Below are 18,337 nucleotides of genomic sequence, written 5' to 3' on the forward strand. Positions count from 1 at the left end.
TCAGAGCCCCCATCTGAGGTTGTCCCCGCCATGTGGGACATAGCTTGAGTCTGGGGCCAGCCAGGCGGCCTGGGTGGAACTGTAACCATTAGCTAATCCCGACGTGCAACCCACGTGGGATTCTGCTCTGGGAGCCCCATGGTAGCTCTGCAGCCTGACTGTCCGTATGCACACCTAGCTCCTGACTCGTGGCCCCCCGTGCTGTTCCAGCCCTGAGCTCCTCCATCTCCTCGGTCTTCCCTCATTATAGCCTGGCCTGCTAATTGCACCCACCGTTTATGGATAGGAGCAGGGGGATAAGACCCAGCAGATTCATTTCCATTGCAAACCACGCGGTGCTGCCGCAGAAGGGAAGGCGTCCCCTCGGCCCACCAGAGCGATGCTGGGCAAGTCACTGAGCGACCCAAGCCTGGATTTCTTCGCCCTGTGCCCTTTCTACCGGGGGATCCCAAAGCACTTTACAAACATTAGCAAAGCCTCACAACCCCAGGGGATGCATCATGAACCCCCTTGTGAAAGTAGAATGAATTATATTGAAATTATAATTCATTAAATAAATGCTACTTGAAGGGTTTGTTGAAATATAGTTGTCAGGAAGAAAAACATTAAGGAGTGTGAGACAATGGGTCCTCAAACTAATTAACTTAGAGCTCCTACTGAGCTAGGAGATTGGTAAACGTTAGTATGCAAATAAGAAATGTATGTATATTTGTCAGTTTCTGCTTCCTTTTGTCTCTTATGTTAAATTGGCTTTGGCTTAATTGTATAAATAAGTTAGCATGAGCCTCAGAGAGGGGCTCACATATCTGGAAGCATTGGCAAAGCGCTTTGCTAATAAACAGAGTGGTCTGACAAATTATGTGAGTCCTGAATCTGACTTTGACACCCTTCTGCAGCCGTGAAAATGACTTACCCTCGGGTTGGTGGCAGCGGTGTGCTTGAACCCGGTGCCCTGCAGAGGCCCAGCTTCTGTCTCTAACCGCTCAACCCAACTCCCCCCTAGCTGGGGTGAGAGCCCCAGGGGTCTGGTTAGCAGCCCCTCTCCTATGACAAGGAGAGCACGCTCCCTTAAGGGGGGCCGGCTGCTGCAGCGCCAGCCACTCCCAGCCGCTCTGGGCTGAGCGCCGAGGGCCACGTCACAGCCACAGCCCGAGGGTGGGAGGTCACATACACAGGCGCAGCACGACCCGCTGCCTCCAGCAAAGGCCGCAAGCCGTCCGGCTCCCCAGCGGCTGCAGGCGTGGTGCAAAGCCCTTTCGTAGGGGAAAGAAAACAAAACCACTTTTTATTTAATGATCCAGGGCAAATATTTGCCCAAGAGCTTTTGAGGGTGCGATCCAGCGCAGCGTGCGCTGGACTCCTGCGGCCGGGCACTGCTTCGAAGCAGAGAGGAGTGGTACCGGAGAGATAGGGGCATTGTGCTAGTTTAATAAAGAAGGAGATTAGTTCCAGCTTGGCTTGCCAGGAGGGTGAGTGCTGGTGGTGTAGGCCAAACACAGACTTCCCAGCCCCTGGCTGCCTGGGTGTGGGCGAGGGCTGAGGGTCAGGGGAAAGGTTCCCCCACCCTGGTCGTCACTGTGAACCCACCACAGAGACGAGCCAGGACTCTGCTGCTGAGAATCCAGACTAGCTCTCGGACTGGCTAACACTGCCTGCGGTGCCCTGAGTCACCACATGGGGCCCCTTAGGTCCTGGCCTGGCTTGACCTCTAAACTGAATTTACAAAACCTGGGGCCATGGGCAAGTTCTGTGTCCTGGGGGAAAGTTGCCAGGTGACTGGGCTGGATAGGGCCTAATCTATTCCATACCCAGAGAGTAGTCACGGGATCGCACTCAAAAAGGCTTTTGTTTGAGGTTAAGGAAAACAACAGAAAAGAACTGAAGTCAAATCTCTGGGGGAGAGAGCACAGTGTGTGCATCTCTCTGCAACGTGCCACACCCACTCTGGAGACAAAATGGCCACTGTCTCTGCCACAGGCAGAGGGCTTAGAAATGTGAAGGCACAGGACACAGAAAATAAAAGCTGCATGCACCACAGGCCGTACTCAGGTTCAAGAAGCCTCTCCCATCTCAAATGTCCGCTCATAAGACACATGCAGGAAGAGACATACCGTCCAAGCCTGCTCCCGTTGAAATAAACAGCACAACACCAAGGGGGCAGGACTGGGACCTTCCCAGGTCTCTAAAGAGATGCAAAGTGTTATGTTTTCCCCCCCAGCACCAAGAGCAGAAGACGCAGTGTTCAATCTGGGCGACTTTATTTCAGATTATGGACAGAAAGAACAAATGTAAAGTCTCCACACGAGAGCAATGAGTCCCTCTGCGACCGTCTGGAGCTGGCCAAACAGCAGGTGCCTCACAACTGCCGCCTGTCGACAGGCAAGGGAAGCACCTGTACAAGGTGCAGGACTCCAAAAACTGAATGCCAGCTGCCCCACACAGACCAGGGCTAGAGAAATCAAAGAGGTCACAGACATGTCATTTATTTTTATTCTGGATATTACTGTAGTCACGGCCCAGGACCCCATTGTGCTGGTGCTGTACAAACACAGAACAGACAGTCCCTGCCCCAGAGAGCTCTAAGTATAAATCAAATGAGAAGCGATAGAGACAGACAGACAGAGAAGGGGAAGAAAACCGCCGGACAGCACTGATCAGTGTGAGCAGCAGAGGTCACAGCAGTACAGCAGCCTAACCAAACGATCCTGGCAAACGAGGAGGGACGGAAGGCGGATAAGGAAGTAGCTTCGTGAGTGTTTTTGGGGAGCGGGGGGCAGCAGCCACCCAATTTGCAGGGGTGTCGGGAGATCTCAGCAGCGTCCCCGCCCCAAGCATTCAGGAACCCAGCAGCGTTTTGCTCTTTCCACCAAAGGGCTGCAGCCAGGCATGAGAGACGCGGATGTGACGGATTCCAGCCGCTGCTTTCAGAAGGGGCCAGCCGCAGCCAGGCGCAGAGACACTCATGCTGCCAGGTCCCTAGCCGTGTGCAGCATCGCAGAACAAAGAACGCCCGGGCTGGAAACGAGACGGGAACGAGCAGATTGTTGGAAGAGAAGGAAAATAACTTCAGGCCCAAGGGCGGGCTGTCTGTCTCACCAGCAAAGGTCTGAGATGGCAGGCTGCCAAGGGCAAACCTGTGCCCTTCATTGGCAAACAGATCTCAGCTCCACTGTGCAGCTTCCCTTGTAGAGGGGTCATGGGAGACCAGGACGAGCAGGGGGACGGGTGGGTGTCAGTCAGTCCGTTGGGCCAAGGCTGGGAACGTAGGGGGTTGCAGGTCGAGGCTGAGATACATTTGAACAGATGAGAGTAGGGGGTCCTGGTCTGGAATAGCAGGGGTTGTGGATCAGGATTGAAGGGCAGCAGCAGAGCCGGGGTGGGGGGGAACCCAGGGCTCGGGTGGCAGGGGGCTGCGACTTGGGATTGAGGAGCACCGGCAGAGCCGTGTGTGCGGGGGGAGCCCAGGGCTGGGGTAGCCGGGGGGGGGCTAGGCCCGGTTCAGGATTGAGGAGCACCGGCAGAGCCGTGTGTGCGGGGGGAGCCCAGGGCTGGCGTAGCCGGGGGGGGGCTTGGCCCGGTTCAGGATTGAGGAGCACCGGCAGAGCCGTGTGTGCGGGGAGAGCCCAGGGCTGGGGTAGCCGGGGGGGGCTTGGCCCGGTTCAGGATTGAGGCGCACCGGCAGAGCCGTGTGTGCGGGGGGAGCCCAGGGCTGGCGTAGCCGGGGGGGTCTAGGCCCGGTTCAGGATTGAGGAGCACCGGCAGAGCCGTGTGTGCGGGGGGAGCCCAGGGCTGGGGTAGCCGGTGGGGCTAGGCCCGGTTCAGGATTGAGGAGCACCGGCAGAGCCGTGTGTGCGGGGAGAGCCCAGGGCTGGGGTAGCCGGGGGGGCTAGGCCCGGTTCAGGATTGAGGAACACCGGCAGAGCCGTGTGTGCGGGGGGAGCCCAGGGCTGGCGTAGCTGGGGGGGGTCTAGGCCCGGTTCAGGATTGAGGCGCACCGGCAGAGCCGTGTGTGCGGGGGGAGCCCAGGGCTGGCGTAGCTGGGGGGGGTCTAGGCCCGGTTCAGGATTGAGGAGCACCGGCAGAGCCGTGTGTGCGGGGGGAGCCCAGGGCTGGCGTAGCTGGGTGGGGTCTAGGCCCGGTTCAGGATTGAGGCGCACCGGCAGAGCCGTGTGTGCGGGGGGAGCCCAGGGCTGGGGTAGCCGGGGGGGTCTAGGCCCGGTTCAGGATTGAGGAACACCGGCAGAGCCGTGTGTGCGGGGGGAGCCCAGGGCTGGCGTAGCTGGGGGGGGTCTAGGCCCGGTTCAGGATTGAGGAGCACCGGCAGAGCCGTGTGTGCGGGGGGAGCCCAGGGCTGGCGTAGCTGGGTGGGGTCTAGGCCCGGTTCAGGATTGAGGCGCACCGGCAGAGCCGTGTGTGCGGGGGGAGCCCAGGGCTGGGGTAGCCGGGGGGGTCTAGGCCCGGTTCAGGATTGAGGAACACCGGCAGAGCCGTGTGTGCGGGGGGAGCCCAGGGCTGACGTAGCTGGGGGGGGTCTAGGCCCGGTTCAGGATTGAGGCGCACCGGCAGAGCCGTGTGTGCAGGGGGAGCCCAGGGCTGGCGTAGCCGGAGGGGGGCTTGGCCCGGTTCAGGATTGAGGCGCAAGGGCAGAGCCGTGTGTGCGGGGGAGCCCAGGGCTGGCGTAGCCGGGGGGGTCTAGGCCCGGTTCAGGATTGAGGAACACCGGCAGAGCCGTGTGTGCGGGGGGAGCCCAGGGCTGGCGTAGCTGGGGGGGGTCTAGGCCCGGTTCAGGATTGAGGCGCAAGGGCAGAGCCGTGTGTGCGGGGGGAGCCCAGGGCTGGCGTAGCCGGGGGGGGGGCTAGGCCCGGTTCAGGATTGAGGAGCACCGGCAGAGCCGTGTGTGCAGGGGGAGCCCAGGGCTGGCGTAGCCGGAGGGGGGCTTGGCCCGGTTCAGGATTGAGGCGCAAGGGCAGAGCCGTGTGTGCGGGGGGAGCCCAGGGCTGGGGTAGCCGGGGGGGTCTAGGCCCGGTTCAGGATTGAGGCGCAAGGGCAGAGCCGTGTGTGCGGGGGGAGCCCAGGGCTGGGGTAGCCGGGGGGGCTAGGCCCGGTTCAGGATTGAGGAACACCGGCAGAGCCGTGTGTGCGGGGGGAGCCCAGGGCTGGCGTAGCTGGTGGGGGTCTAGGCCCGGTTCAGGATTGAGGCGCACCGGCAGAGCCGTGTGTGCGGGGGGAGCCCAGGGCTGGCGTAGCCGGAGGGGGGCTAGGCCCGGTTCAGGATTGAGGAGCACCGGCAGAGCCGTGTGTGCGGGGAGAGCCCAGGGCTGGGGTAGCCGGGGGTGGTCTAGGCCCGGTTCAGGATTGAGGCGCAAGGGCAGAGCCGTGTGTGCGGGGGGAGCCCAGGGCTGGCGTAGCCGGGGGGGGGCTAGGCCCGGTTCAGGATTGAGGAGCACCGGCAGAGCCGTGTGTTCAGGGGGAGCCCAGGGCTGGCGTAGCCGGGGGGGGGGCTTGGCCCGGTTCAGGATTGAGGCGCACCGGCAGAGCCGTGTGTGCGGGGGAGCCCAGGGCTGGCGTAGCCGGGGGGGTCTAGGCCCGGTTCAGGATTGAGGCGCACCGGCAGAGCCGTGTGTGCAGGGGGAGCCCAGGGCTGGCGTAGCCGGGGGGGGGCTAGGCCCGGTTCAGGATTGAGGCGCAAGGGCAGAGCCGTGTGTGCGGGGGGAGCCCAGGGCTGGCGTAGCCGGGGGGGGGCTAGGCCCGGTTCAGGATTGAGGCGCACCGGCAGAGCCGTGTGTGCGGGGGGAGCCCAGGGCTGGCGTAGCCGGGGGGGGGCTAGGCCCGGTTCAGGATTGAGGCGCACCGGCAGAGCCGTGTGTGCGGGGAGAGCCCAGGGCTGGCGTAGCTGGGGGGGGGCTAGGCCCGGTTCAGGATTGAGGAGCACCGGCAGAGCCGTGTGTGCGGGGGGAGCCCAGGGCTGGCGTAGCCGGTGAGGGGCTAGGTCCGGTTCAGGATTGAGGCGCACCGGCAGAGCCGTGTGTGCGGGGGGAGCCCAGGGCTGGGGTAGCCGGGGGGGTCTAGGCCCGGTTCAGGATTGAGGCGCAAGGGCAGAGCCGTGTGTGCGGGGGGGGGGCAACCCAGCCCTTAACAATCTTCAAAGGCATTATTGAGGGCAGGCAAACAGCCGCTGCAAACAGGAGTAATTGCACTCACAGAGTCATGATTAACAACCCCAATGTGACGATCAGATTGGTCAATGGAGCCATGTGTAAACAAGGGCTCTGCACCCTCTTAGCCCAACCAGTAAGGGAAAGCCAGCAGGCTGGGGCCAGGTGCACAAGCTTGTCACAGCCAGGTGTGAGGGGCTACAGGACCACATGCAAAGGGCCTGGCCGTAGAGCAAGGTAGGAAATAGATTTCCAGGCCTGGGAGAGTTTGAGCTTTTGAATTTTTTTGCCAGTCCCAAATGGGAACCAAAAAGTCGAAATTTTAAAAGTTTTCACAGCCCAATAAGCCAAACTGACATAGATCACACTAGTCAAGACGTTTCATTCTCATAATTTCAAAAGTGTTCATTTCTATTTCAACTTTTCTTTTTTTTAGTGTAAATTCACTCAAATTGCAAAACGAACAGTAGTTTCAAACAAAAAAAACCCCAAACTTTTTATTTAGAAAATGTCAAAATGGGCCCCACTGACCATGTTGAAACTCTTCAAAAAAATTTTTGAATTGGGAGATCTGTCCAGTCCAGCCCCGTCCTGTGAAGTTTTGTTTTCAATTAATCAGTATTGTTTTCATCAGCAAATTCCCTCCCAGTTCTTTCCTGTTTCTTGTTCCATCTGTGCAGGCAGTGATCTTCATTGTTTAGTTCCCTGTCCCATGGCTGTTGCTGGAAATTAAGGAAAAACAACAAGAAAGAACCAAAGTAAAGTCTCGCCATGGGAGAGCATGGCGTGGGTGTCTCATGGCAACAGGTTGCAGTGAGGCTGAGAATCAAATGGCCACTGGTCCTGGCATAGAGGCCCAGCGCTCACACATTTACAGGCCCGGCACACGAAACAAACGGCATCAGGGTTTCTTAGCTACGTGAACCGCGGGGCCGAACAGAACTTCCCCAGCGTCACAGTGTGGTGGTTACAGGGCCTATGACATGGGGAGCAGTGCTGATTCCAGCCAGGAGAGGGCAGTGGTGCATAGATGTACAAGGGCTAACCAATTTACGAAAACAACCCTAGGCCTCCAAAGGGCAATCAAACACTAGCCAGGGGTGTGTGACGGCAGCCGGCAGTGCTGTGGTGGCGTGTCCACTAGCCCGTAGGCCAGCTCTATGAATCGTCCCGTCAGTCACAGATAGTGTCCGCCCCTTCCTCCCCTACGTGGCCATGCAGTGTGAGGGCCAGCAGGTTGCTCCCAGGATTAGCCAGTGATGCCAGGGGTGGGTCACTATGTGCCGTCCATGCAGCCTAGGATTGAGCCACAGGAGACACATTTAGGAGCCTCTTGCAGCTCGCGAGCCTCCTTCTGAGTCTCACTGACCTAACCCCGTGGGACCGCTGCATTGGTCGGAGTTTGTCGAGCGCTTGGACAGGTCACTACAGAAGGGCAAAGCCCTCGGCGATGATTAGCAGCCCAGCTGTGAGAAGGGAGCGATTTAATTCGACGAGCCGGAACGGTAGGGTGGGGGGCTGGGGCCGGGGGGGCGGGGGCTAACAGGCCAGAGGTAAAAGCTGCAGCAGCATTCCCAGAACGGAGAGCGCGTCAGAGTGGATCGCAGTTATGGCCCCGTGCCGCGGGGAGAGACGTGGCCATTTTCCTGCGGAACGACCGGGACGAAGCTGAGGCAGTACATGCAGCTGGTGGGGAAATGCCACACTCAGGACAGCACTGCCTCCCTCGCTGATCTCCACTGCGATCAGCAGCCGCGTTCATAGCATGGCGGCGAGGGGGAGTTCAGCTTGTCTTTGTAACGGGGCAGCCGGCCAGAGGGATCTCCCCAAATCTAGAGGCAGTGGGGTGGGGGGGAGCAATCAGCATCTCGAAGGCTGCTGGTTTTGCACAGTCACCGCCCAAACAAAGAATGTTCCATTTGTTTCTATAAAGTTATTGACAGGGCGGGCTCTGAGCGCCTCAGGTCTCACGGCAGGGGAGCGTCCTGCCCAAGGCAGGACAGAGGCCCTGGGATGAGGGGATTTCTGCCACCCACTGAGACTCAGTCCAGATTGCTTTGGGGGATCCTGGCTGCCTCCGATCACGACAGACATTGCAGTAGGTAGGTGCAACTAACTGGAGCTTCGCTGCTGAGGCTCAGGACAGCCCAGGAAGTGGCCTTCGCCCAGAATCCTCAGTGAGATGCTCCAGGCCACGCACCAGGCATTGCCTGCCTCTCTCCCCCTGCTGCCCCTCTGCTAAATAAAGTTATCGGGACAAGTTCACCCAGGCCAGGGGCAAGGAGAACAGGGCAGAGGCAAACCCACAGTCAGTGGGCCCAGTTCTCAGACAGTGGGCCATTCTGTCAGCGTAAAGGGAGCCCTAATGTGGGTGGAAACAGCCCTGAGAATTGCCCCTATGCAGAGCTCATCCCCAGCCTTGCTCCTGCCCCCTCCCCACCCCATTTAGGGCAGACCAGAGTGCACTGTGCCATGGTCGTTCTGTGCCTCCCACGGCCCACAGGATGAAGAAAGTAATGTAGAGAAGCCCCAAGGTTGCTCTAAATGACAATGGGGACCAGGTAAGTGCCTCAGCACAGGAACAGAGTAACTGAAACTCAGGCCTGAGTATCTTGGGTAGAACTGGATCCACTCCACTTCCAGTGTGTTGATGGAGCCGTAAGTGGGGCCTGCAGATCTCAAAGGTGAATGGATCTATAGTTGGAAATAACAGTCCAGCTTGCACTGGTATTTAAGGCATTAGGCTGGGTGTGTCCCAGAGCGGAGCTGCCTGGCCCCAGGTTAAGCAGCTGGTTGGATCTGACCCTCCTTGGGCATCGCTCTCTCAGCTGTCCATCTCGCCACGCTCAATCTCAGCGCTGAGCACAGTAATCAGCGGCACGGAACATCGTCCACGAGGGACTCCGCCGCGGATTACTGTGCACTTCGCCTTCCCTCCCAGAGCCGAGCAGAGAGCTGAGCACTTGGGTAAGGAGAGTTCAGTGAGTGCTTTGTGATCAATCCATGCATAGCAGCTTCAGGCCCCCAGCGGAGGAGGGAGCTGGCGAACGGCCAGCCCAGCTCCCCCCACACCCAGCTGAGCTTCTGCTACACCCCCGGCAGTAAGTGGCAAAGTGCCAACAGCGAATCATTAGCAGAGCAAATACTCGGGCGAAACGGCCCTTATCGCAAAGATTAGCCCTTTCTCCAGGGTTAAAGTACGCCCCCAGGTCCTGATCCATTTTGAAATTCACACTGCAGCCTAACCAACGCCCCCAACACGCATGCACCCGGAAGCCGGTACGGGGAGCACATGGCAGACAGCAGCTCCAGGCAGGAGCCAGGCAATGTCTGCAAACAGAGAGGGTGGCTCCACACACCTCTCCACCAGACACCACACAGGGGGGCAGAGGAGGGGCAATAAAACAGGGCTAAGGGGGCTCTTGAAGCAGCTAGCCACGTTGGGGATGTCGCCAGCTGTTGTCTGGCTGGACACCAGGGGGCACCTCCTTGATTCTTGTTCCAGTTTCCACGTGGCGATGAGTCATTGTAACGTGCAGGATTTGAGGAGCGGTTGAGAGTTGCTGATGGGGTGGGAGCCCTGCTGATTTCAGTGGTGTTTCCCTGCCAGCCTGGGATGTGACAGCCAGAGAGCAGGGGAGGGAAGGGGGCCCTGGGCAGAGCCCTCTGTGCCTTGGAGAAGATGCCAAGATTCTGCCGTTGCTCTTGTTGGGGACACTGGGGCATGGCCACTAGGTAACTCGAGGGGATGGAAGACCACGAGTGTCGATGAAGCCCCCTCGCACTAGGCCCAGGTGTCCTTGGCCCCCCTCCTGCCTGGAGGCACTCGCAGCAGCTCTGCGTACTAGGCCCAAGTGTCCTTGGCCCCCCCGCCTGGAGGCACACACAGCAGTTATGCTGAGAATCTGCAACAGTATGTTGCAGAGTCAGACTGCCTGAAACTAAGCAAGGCCAAACAGGGGAGATATGGAAGAACAATGCTGAATAAAGCAGCTTTATGTATAGTTTAACAAATGATACAGAGAATCAGGGAACTAGCTGGGAACTGGATTGTGCTATTGGATAAGTATGCTGGGAAAAAGGATGTATAAAAGCCTGTGTAACTTCCTGCTCTGTTGTGCAGGATTTGAGATTTTATTCTCCCTGTACCTTTTTGCAGCTGCAAATAAACTTTTCTGCTTCTCCACCCTGTTGTGATTATTGGGTGCAGCACACCGGGTAACGAACCAACTCAAGCTGTTGTTCAGCCTCTCGGCACTGGGTGCCGGCAACAGCTTTTGGCGTCCCTGGGTGGGCGACGAGTCTGCAATTTAGCCTTGCCCGGACCCCTCCTGGAGGTCGAGGATTGCGGCGAGAACCGACGCCCAGCGCGCACCGGTGAGTTCATCGGGGGCCTCGGAGGAGACGCAATTTGATCGACCCCAGAGGGCACAACGGTGCAACGCACTCATATAGTGGAGAAGCTGTTGTGGACGGCGGTGAAGAACCAGTCCCTTAGACATGGGGGAGGAGCAGCTGCAGGCCACGGTGAAAAACCGGTCCCTTGGATAAGGTAGGAACCTTTTAAAATCCGGATTATATGCTCTGTTGGAACCTGGGGACGCCCAGAGTTACCCTGTAGGTATGGGACAGGGACAGAGCTCAGAGGTTAGGGCACGGTGTACGCCCCTAGAGTGCATTCTAGCAAACTGGAAGGTATTTGGTGCGGATCCGATGACTAAGAGCCAATTAAAACGATTCTGTACAGTTGACTGGCCTCAATATCAACTAGAGGACCAGGAGTGGTGGCCACCAGGAAGGTCAATTAATTACAACACGATCCTTCAGTTACTCCTGTTCTGTCAGAGAACAAGGAAATGGAATGAACATATGTATGCGCATTTGTTTCTGACTTTATGTACTCGACCAGATATTTTACAGCGCTGTAATCTGACTCCGACTGGTTCGGTAGCAGCTAATGTTAGTCCCCAGACCCCCACCCCCACTGTAATGGCAGAGCCGGTGTCCCCTTCGGCCCCTACACCCACACCTTGTAAGTCCCCAATGGTTGGCCTATACCCCTTAATCACCGAATCTAAAGTCGCCCGGTCTGGATCAGACGGGCGTCCTGCCACAACTATGCAGGTTTATACTCATGTGCCCTTTAATCCTGTGGATTTGGCTGCTTTCAAAGCACAGGCAGGAGAGTTTTCCACCAACCCAAGCAGGTTTATATCAGTCTTTGAGGGGTGCCTCAGTAGTCACAAGCCGGACTGGGATGATTGTAACGTCCTCCTGCGAACCCTATTGTCTGAGGTTGAAAGACAACAGGTTGTGTCCAAGGCAAGGGAGGAGGTGCAGAGACGGTACGACCGGGATCATATTAATGTCCCTGACCCGGATGCACAAGTCCCCCGAGCAGACCCCAGGTGGGATCCAAATGATCCTGGGGATATGACCCGCCTTACCTCCTATAAGGAGTTGCTTTTACATGGACTCCGTCACTCGGCTGTCCGACATAATAATTGGGCAAAGCCATATGAAGTAATGCAGGATTTAAAAGAAAGCCCAGGGGCCTTTCTACAGCGTATTCGGGACACCATTCGACAGAACACTAATGCAGACCCCGATGATCAGGCAACTGAGTCAATTATTAAGGGAATTTTTACGAGCAGAGCAGCCCCTGATATTAAGAGAAAGTTACAAAAAAAGGAGGATTTAATGGGCATGACCATGGCACAAATTTTAGAGACTGCAAACTGAGCTTATAGTCTGAGAGAGACAGAGAAGGAGAGAAAGCAAGTGAGATTGATGGTAACAGCGGTACAGGCCGGCACTAAGAGAAGTGGCCGGGGAGGAAGGGGCCGTGGACACGACCGTCTGGGCCTGCAGGAGAGACGACTGGGTCGCAACCAGTGTGCCCTGTGTCAACAGGAGGGACACTGGAAAAATGAGTGCCCAAAGAGGAAAGAAAAGGGGGGTGCCCCTATGATGGCGATGGTGGAGCAGGAATAGGGGTGTCAGGGGAGACGGACCACCCTACCCCCGGAACCCCGAGTAAAGATGCGGGTGGGAAGCTCAGAAATAGATTTTTTAGTGGACTCTGGAGCGGCCCGAACTGCCGTAAATCAGCCTCTTCAGTTGCCAGTAGCAGATTCCCTTACTGTGGTGGGAGCCACAGGCAGGGACACCAAGTGCCCAGTGTATGCCCCAGCGGAATGTGCTTTGGGAGACAGGACTATATCCCACAAGCTGGTATACCTCCCTGAGTGTCCAACACCTCTGCTGGGACGGGATCTACTTTGTCGCCTCGGTGCCACCCTGCATTTTACTGAGGACGAAATAACCCTTACCTTACCCCCTGAGAATGCCTGGATCATGACCCTTGCAGTTGAGCCCTCAGCCATGCAAGCCCCAGAATGGAGCCCGTGGGAAGACCAGGTGTACCCCCTCGTGTGGGCATCAGGGATTCCAGGAAAGGCCACCCACCAGACCCCCATTACTATTCAGCTCATACCAGGGAAAGGCCCAGTGCAAGTAAAACAGTATCCAATCAAGAGGGAAGCCAGAGAAGGTTTACAGGAAACTATAGATCAATTCCTAATGTATGGTATTCTCCGGGAATGTCAGTCAGCCTGGAACACTCCCATTCTACCCGTACAGAAGCCTGATGGCACGTATCGGCTGGTACAGGACCTAAGGGCAGTCAATGAACGGGTTAAGACTCTGCACCCTCTTGTCCCTAACCCGTACACCTTATTGGCTTCTGTAGGGGGACAGTATACCCATTTTTCAGTCCTTGATCTGAAAGATGCTTTCTTTACCATCCCAGTTGCCACCCCATCACAGGAGATCTTCTCCTTCGAGTGGGAGGACCGAAAAAGGGTTAAAAAGCAACTTTGCTGGACAGTGTTGGCCCAGGGATTTAAAAACTCCCCCACCCTCTTTGGCCAGGCTCTGGCCAGGGACCTACAGGAGTGGGATAATGAGGAGGCTCTCCTTCTGCAGTATGTAGATGATTTGTTAATTGCCACTGTGGGCCAAACACCCTGCCTTAAAGCCACCGTGAGCCTCCTGAATTTTATTGGACTCCGGGGATATCGTGTAGCACAGAGTAAGGCTCAAATTGCCCTCCCAGAGATACGGTACCTCGGGTTTCACATACGGCAAGGGGAGCGTCAGCTTTCAAGCGAAAGAAAGGAAGCTATCTGTCAAGTTCCTACCCCAAGTAACCGTAAGCGGCTCAGGGCATTTCTGGGTATGGCAGGCTTTTTCAGGATATGGATCCCAGAGTTTGGACTGTGGGCTAAACCCCTGTACGACTGTGTAAAAGGAGCAGATCATGACCCCTTCTATTGGACCCCAGAGGCTGACAGGGCATTTAAAATCCTGAAAAGAAAATTGATGGAAGCCCCGGCTCTGGGCCTGCCAGATCTCTCTAAGCCGTTTCAGTTGTATGTACATGAACGAAGGGGGGTGGCCCTAGGAGTGCTTACACAACTGTTAGGAGCATGGAGACGTCCCCGGGCTTATTTTTCTAAGCAATTGGATCAGGTTGCAAAGGGTTGGCCGGCGTGTTTACGGGCGGTCGCAGCTACTGCCCTATTGCTTGAGGAAGCGGAGAAGCTAACATTGGGAGGGGTTATGCAAATCTATACTCCCCATATGGTCCGAGCCTTATTGGATGCAAAGGGAGGGCTTTGGCTCACCCAGGCTCGGATTGCTCGGTACCAGGCTAAGCTGTTAGAGAACTCTGAAGTCACCTTACAGCCTTGCCCCCCCTTAACCCAGCCACTTTCTTGCCAGAAACAGAGGAACAGAAACATGACTGTTTAGAGATCATAGATGCCCAGTACTCCAGCCGTCCGGATTTAAAGGATGTACCCCTCCCAAATGCAGATTATGAGTGGTACACTGATGGTAGCAGTACTGTAATAGATGGGCAAAGGAGGGCGGGTTATGCTGTTGTGACCCTCCATGACACTGTGGAAGCTGAAGGTTTGCCTGCGGGGACCTCTGCCCAGCTTGCCGAACTAATAGCCCTGACCCGTGCACTTGAACTGTCAAAAGGAAAGCGGGTCAACATTTTTACTGATTCAAAGTATGCTTTTGGTGTGCTGCATGCTCATGCTGGCCTATGGAAGCAAAGGGGAATGCTGACAGCCCAAGGCTCCCCAGTCAAGCACGGGCCCCAAATCCTCCGGCTCCTAGAAGCCGTACAACTCCCCTCGGAAGTGGCGGTGGTACACTGTAAAGCCCATCAAAGGGAGGATCAAGATGTGGCCAGAGGTAACGCCCGGGCAGATAGAGAGGCTAAGCATGCTGCCACCCTGCCATCCCCTCAGACTGAGAACGCCCATATGCATGCCCTTATCCCATCAGTAGGGGAGCTTCCAACCCCTCAGTACTCTGGGGAGGAGAGACAGCTAACTGGCAAACTCGGTCTCCGGGAAAAGGAGGGATGGCTCCATTCCCCAGAAGGGAAGGTCCTCTTACCAAAGGGCCTGATCCGGCCAGTGCTGCAGAAACTACATCAAACCACTCATGCTGGCAGGGAAGCACTTATCCAGCTAATGGGAAAATACTTTATCACTTCCGGACTCCGACGCCTGGCTGCCCAGGTACAAGCGGACTGCTTAGTCTGCCAAAAGAATAACCCCCGACCGGGACATCCTGTGCCACCAGCTGCCCTAGAACCCACTCCGGGCCCCGGACAAGTGTGGCAAATAGACTTTACTGAGTTTCCCCGGACCCAAGGGTTCAAACATCTCCTTGTCATAGTGGATCGGTTCAGCGGATGGCCAGAAGCCTTCCCATGCTGTAACTGCACTGCCAGGACAGTGGCCCTCAAGTTTGTTAAGGAGATCATTCCTCGCTTTGGACTCCCCCTGTGGATGGAATCTGACAACGGGACACACTTCACGTCAAAAATCATTCAAAGCATCTCACATGCCTTACAGATCCCCTGGAAACTCCATACGCCCTGGAGACCGCAAGCCAGTGGGGTAGTGGAGCGTACCAATCAGACCCTTAAACGGCATCTCTCAAAAGTGTGCCAAGAAGCCTCACTGTGATGGCCTGATGCTTTGCCCCTTGTCCTACTCCGTATCTGCGTTCTCCCTAAGGGTAGATCAGGGCTCAGTCCCTTTAAAATTATGTTTGGAAGGGCATGGCCTATGAATGGCACCCTGGTTCTGTCAGGGGAATGGGAGTTGGGTAATGGTTTTTTGTCACAGTATATGTGTTCCCTGTCTGCTGTTCTCTTGTCTCTTCACAGGTATACCAAGGATTCCCAGCCTCTCCCCTTGGACTCTCCCGTTCACTCCTTACAGCCCGGTGACTCTGTGCTTGTTCGCACCTGGAAAGACGAGCCTCTCCAGGAAAAGTGGAAAGGACCCTATACCGTCCTGCTGATCTCCCATACAGCGGCAAAGGTCGAGGGACACAAGAACTGGATCCATCACTCTCGTCTGAAGGCAGTACCTGCCCCCTCGTCAGCAGAACAGTGGACCGTCCAACCTGCTGACTCCTCATCTAGTGACGATCTCGGGCTAAAGCTACTGTTTAAAAGACACAAATAGCGGGCACCTTAATGCTAAAATGGGCCCACCCAGGTATTGGAGACCCTGGGTTGGGAAGACTCTGGTCATAATTAATTGGGTAACATTGTTATTCTCTGTATTGGTATTTCCAAACTGTGCATATCGGGAGCATAACTCCTTTGTTTTGCTTGCGCACCATGTTGCTAATTTAACAAACCAGACTGATTGCTGGGTGTGTGCTCCGGCTCCACTGCCCCCCAAAACGGGAATGCCCCTTGACATGCTGCCCTTGACCCTAGCAGAATTAGCCACCACCAAAGAGCAGGAAAGAACGGACTCACCGTTCTGGAACAAGACCTCTTTACAGCAAGCCACCAATCAGGACCAGGAGTATTCAGTTGCAGTACTCACTGAGGGAGTGTTATGTTTTACCCGAAACCAATCTGATCCCTATGGGCATCCTGTGGGAAAGAGCTCCTGTGTTATTACACAGTGGGCTGATGGGTATTAAATAAAGACCAACAGGGGAGGCCAACAGTGTGGGTGTAATGGTTCCTCCCCTTTTAGGGAAACACTTACAAATACTCTTACCACAAAAAAGGGGTTTGGAAATGTAACTTGCCGTCCAGTTAATATCTCCAATGTAGCAAGCCAATGGTGGGTTTGTAGTGGTCCCTATGGCGAGTGTAATTTGAATGGCACAATTAGAAATGCCCCCACTTGTACCCAATCAGGAGGATGGGATGCCCCCCTAGGGGCATATGAACTGTTTGGAAAAGCAGCCTTAAATATCCCAGGAATCCCCTTAAGAAACAGTCCTTACTGGGCCCTACAGGGTCACTATTTTGTATGTGGCCGAAAGGCTTACAAGGTGCTGCCAGCCAACTGGACAGGTAGCTGTTATATAGCTCATGGAGTTCCTCATCTTTCCATAACTGCCACGCTGCCCAAAGGAAAGATTAGAAATGCCCGAGACACCTCTGTTGAGTCACGAGAAAAGACCCTGCAGCGACTGACTATGGCATTGGAATATGAAGAATGCCCTCACAACCGAGAAGCTGGTAGGGTGCTCTGTACTGGGAATAGCGCCACTATTTACCGGGCCAGCCCTGGCATGCATAGGCCGCTATACTGTAAGGCTGCAGATGGTACTTGAGAAAGTGGCCTTAGAGTTAGAGGACTCGGTTAGTAATTTAGGGTCAGCAGTAAAAACATTAAATAAAGAGGTACAGCAGCTCAGGACATTTTCCCTCCAAAACAGGCTGGTTTTGGACTATCTCTTGGCATCCCAAGGAGGGGTTTGTGCCCTCGTCGGGCCCCGATGTTGTGTATATGTAAATAATAGCAGTTATGAAATCTATGAAAAGGTGATACAGGCTGAGGCCCATGCCCGAGCCGGAGCACAGGTTGCCTATACTGCTCCAGAGAACGATTGGTTGCAAACCTTATTTTCAGGCTGGGGTTTGTCGTCTTGGCTTGGTGGTTTATTTAGCCTGCTATTGAAAATTCTCTTTCCTGTATTGCTTGTATTACTGGTATTGTGCTGTGCAGTATCATGTGTCAGGGCCCTTTTGCAAAAGTTAATAAGTCATTCTCTTCAGGGCTATCACAAAGTGCTTATGCAAAGTCATATTGTAAAAAATAAGTAGCCCAAGTGAGAAAACTCAGAGCCAAGGCTGATGAGTGTTCTCAAAGGGGGGAGTTGTTGGGGACACTGGGGCACGGCCACTAGGTAACTCGAGGGGATGGAAGACCACGAGTGTCGATGAAGCCCTCTCACTCTAGACCCCGGTGTCCTTGGCCCCCCCTCCTGCCTGGAGGCACTCGCAGCAGCTCTGCGTACTAGGCCCAAGTGTCCTTGGCCCCCCCGCCTGGAGGCACACACAGCAGTTATGCTAAGACTCTGCAACAGTATGTTGCAGAGTCAGACTGCCTGAAACTAAGCAAGGCCAAACAGGGGAGATATGGAAGAACAATGCTGAATAAAGCAGCTTTATGTATAGTTTAACAAATGATACAAAGAATCAGGGAACTAGCTGGGAACTGGATTGGCTGGCTATATGGATACTTGGGGCAGCTTGCTATTGGATAAGTATGCTGGGAAAAAGGATGTATAAAAGCCTGTGTAACTTCCTGCTCTGTTGTGCAGGATTTGAGATTTTATTCTCCCTGTACCTTTTTGCAGCTGCAAATAAACTTTTCTGCTTCTCACCCCGTTGTGATTATTGGGTGCAGCACACCGGGTAATGAACCAACTCAAGCTGTTGTTCAGCCTCTCGGCACTGGGTGCCGGCAACACTCTGAAGCAGAGAATTTGCAAGCGGCACCGTCTCGCTGTCCCAGCACCAGCCACGGCCCGTGGTGGGAAAGGCTGGGATTGGCAGGGTGGGATCTAATTATAGAATCTGATGTCATGCTGCCCCCCAGCAAACCAGCCCCCTCCTGGGCAGGCCACGAGGGATGGAGACCAGCCCAGAGCGGGATCCGCGAGCTCAGCAAAAGGCAAGGCCAACAGAGCACTCAGGGCACAGACAGAAGGAGCCGAGCCCTGGAAAGCTGGAGCCGTGGGCTGGATTCCCACGGGCTGGTGCCAACAGCCGGGGCAGCCGGTTAGATCCAGATGCAGATTGCACAGGGCGGGTGGGGAGATGAGAAACCCCA

At 55.8% G+C, this 18,337-nt stretch overlaps 1 long non-coding RNA gene across 1 annotated transcript; it reads left to right on the forward strand.

Annotated features, from left to right (window-relative positions):
* The first annotated feature begins 9,708 nt into the window (after nucleotides 1-9,708).
* On the forward strand, nucleotides 9,709-17,887 carry LOC311525934. The gene is made up of 2 exons (XR_014712899.1): nucleotides 9,709-10,707; nucleotides 15,412-17,887. It is a non-coding gene; the product is annotated as an uncharacterized lncRNA (long non-coding RNA).
* Nucleotides 17,888-18,337: the final 450 nt, after the last annotated feature.

The sequence above is a fragment of the Lepidochelys olivacea genome (assembly GCF_965140295.1).
Source record: "Lepidochelys olivacea isolate rLepOli2 genome assembly, chromosome: 9".
NCBI lineage: Eukaryota > Metazoa > Chordata > Testudines > Cheloniidae > Lepidochelys > Lepidochelys olivacea.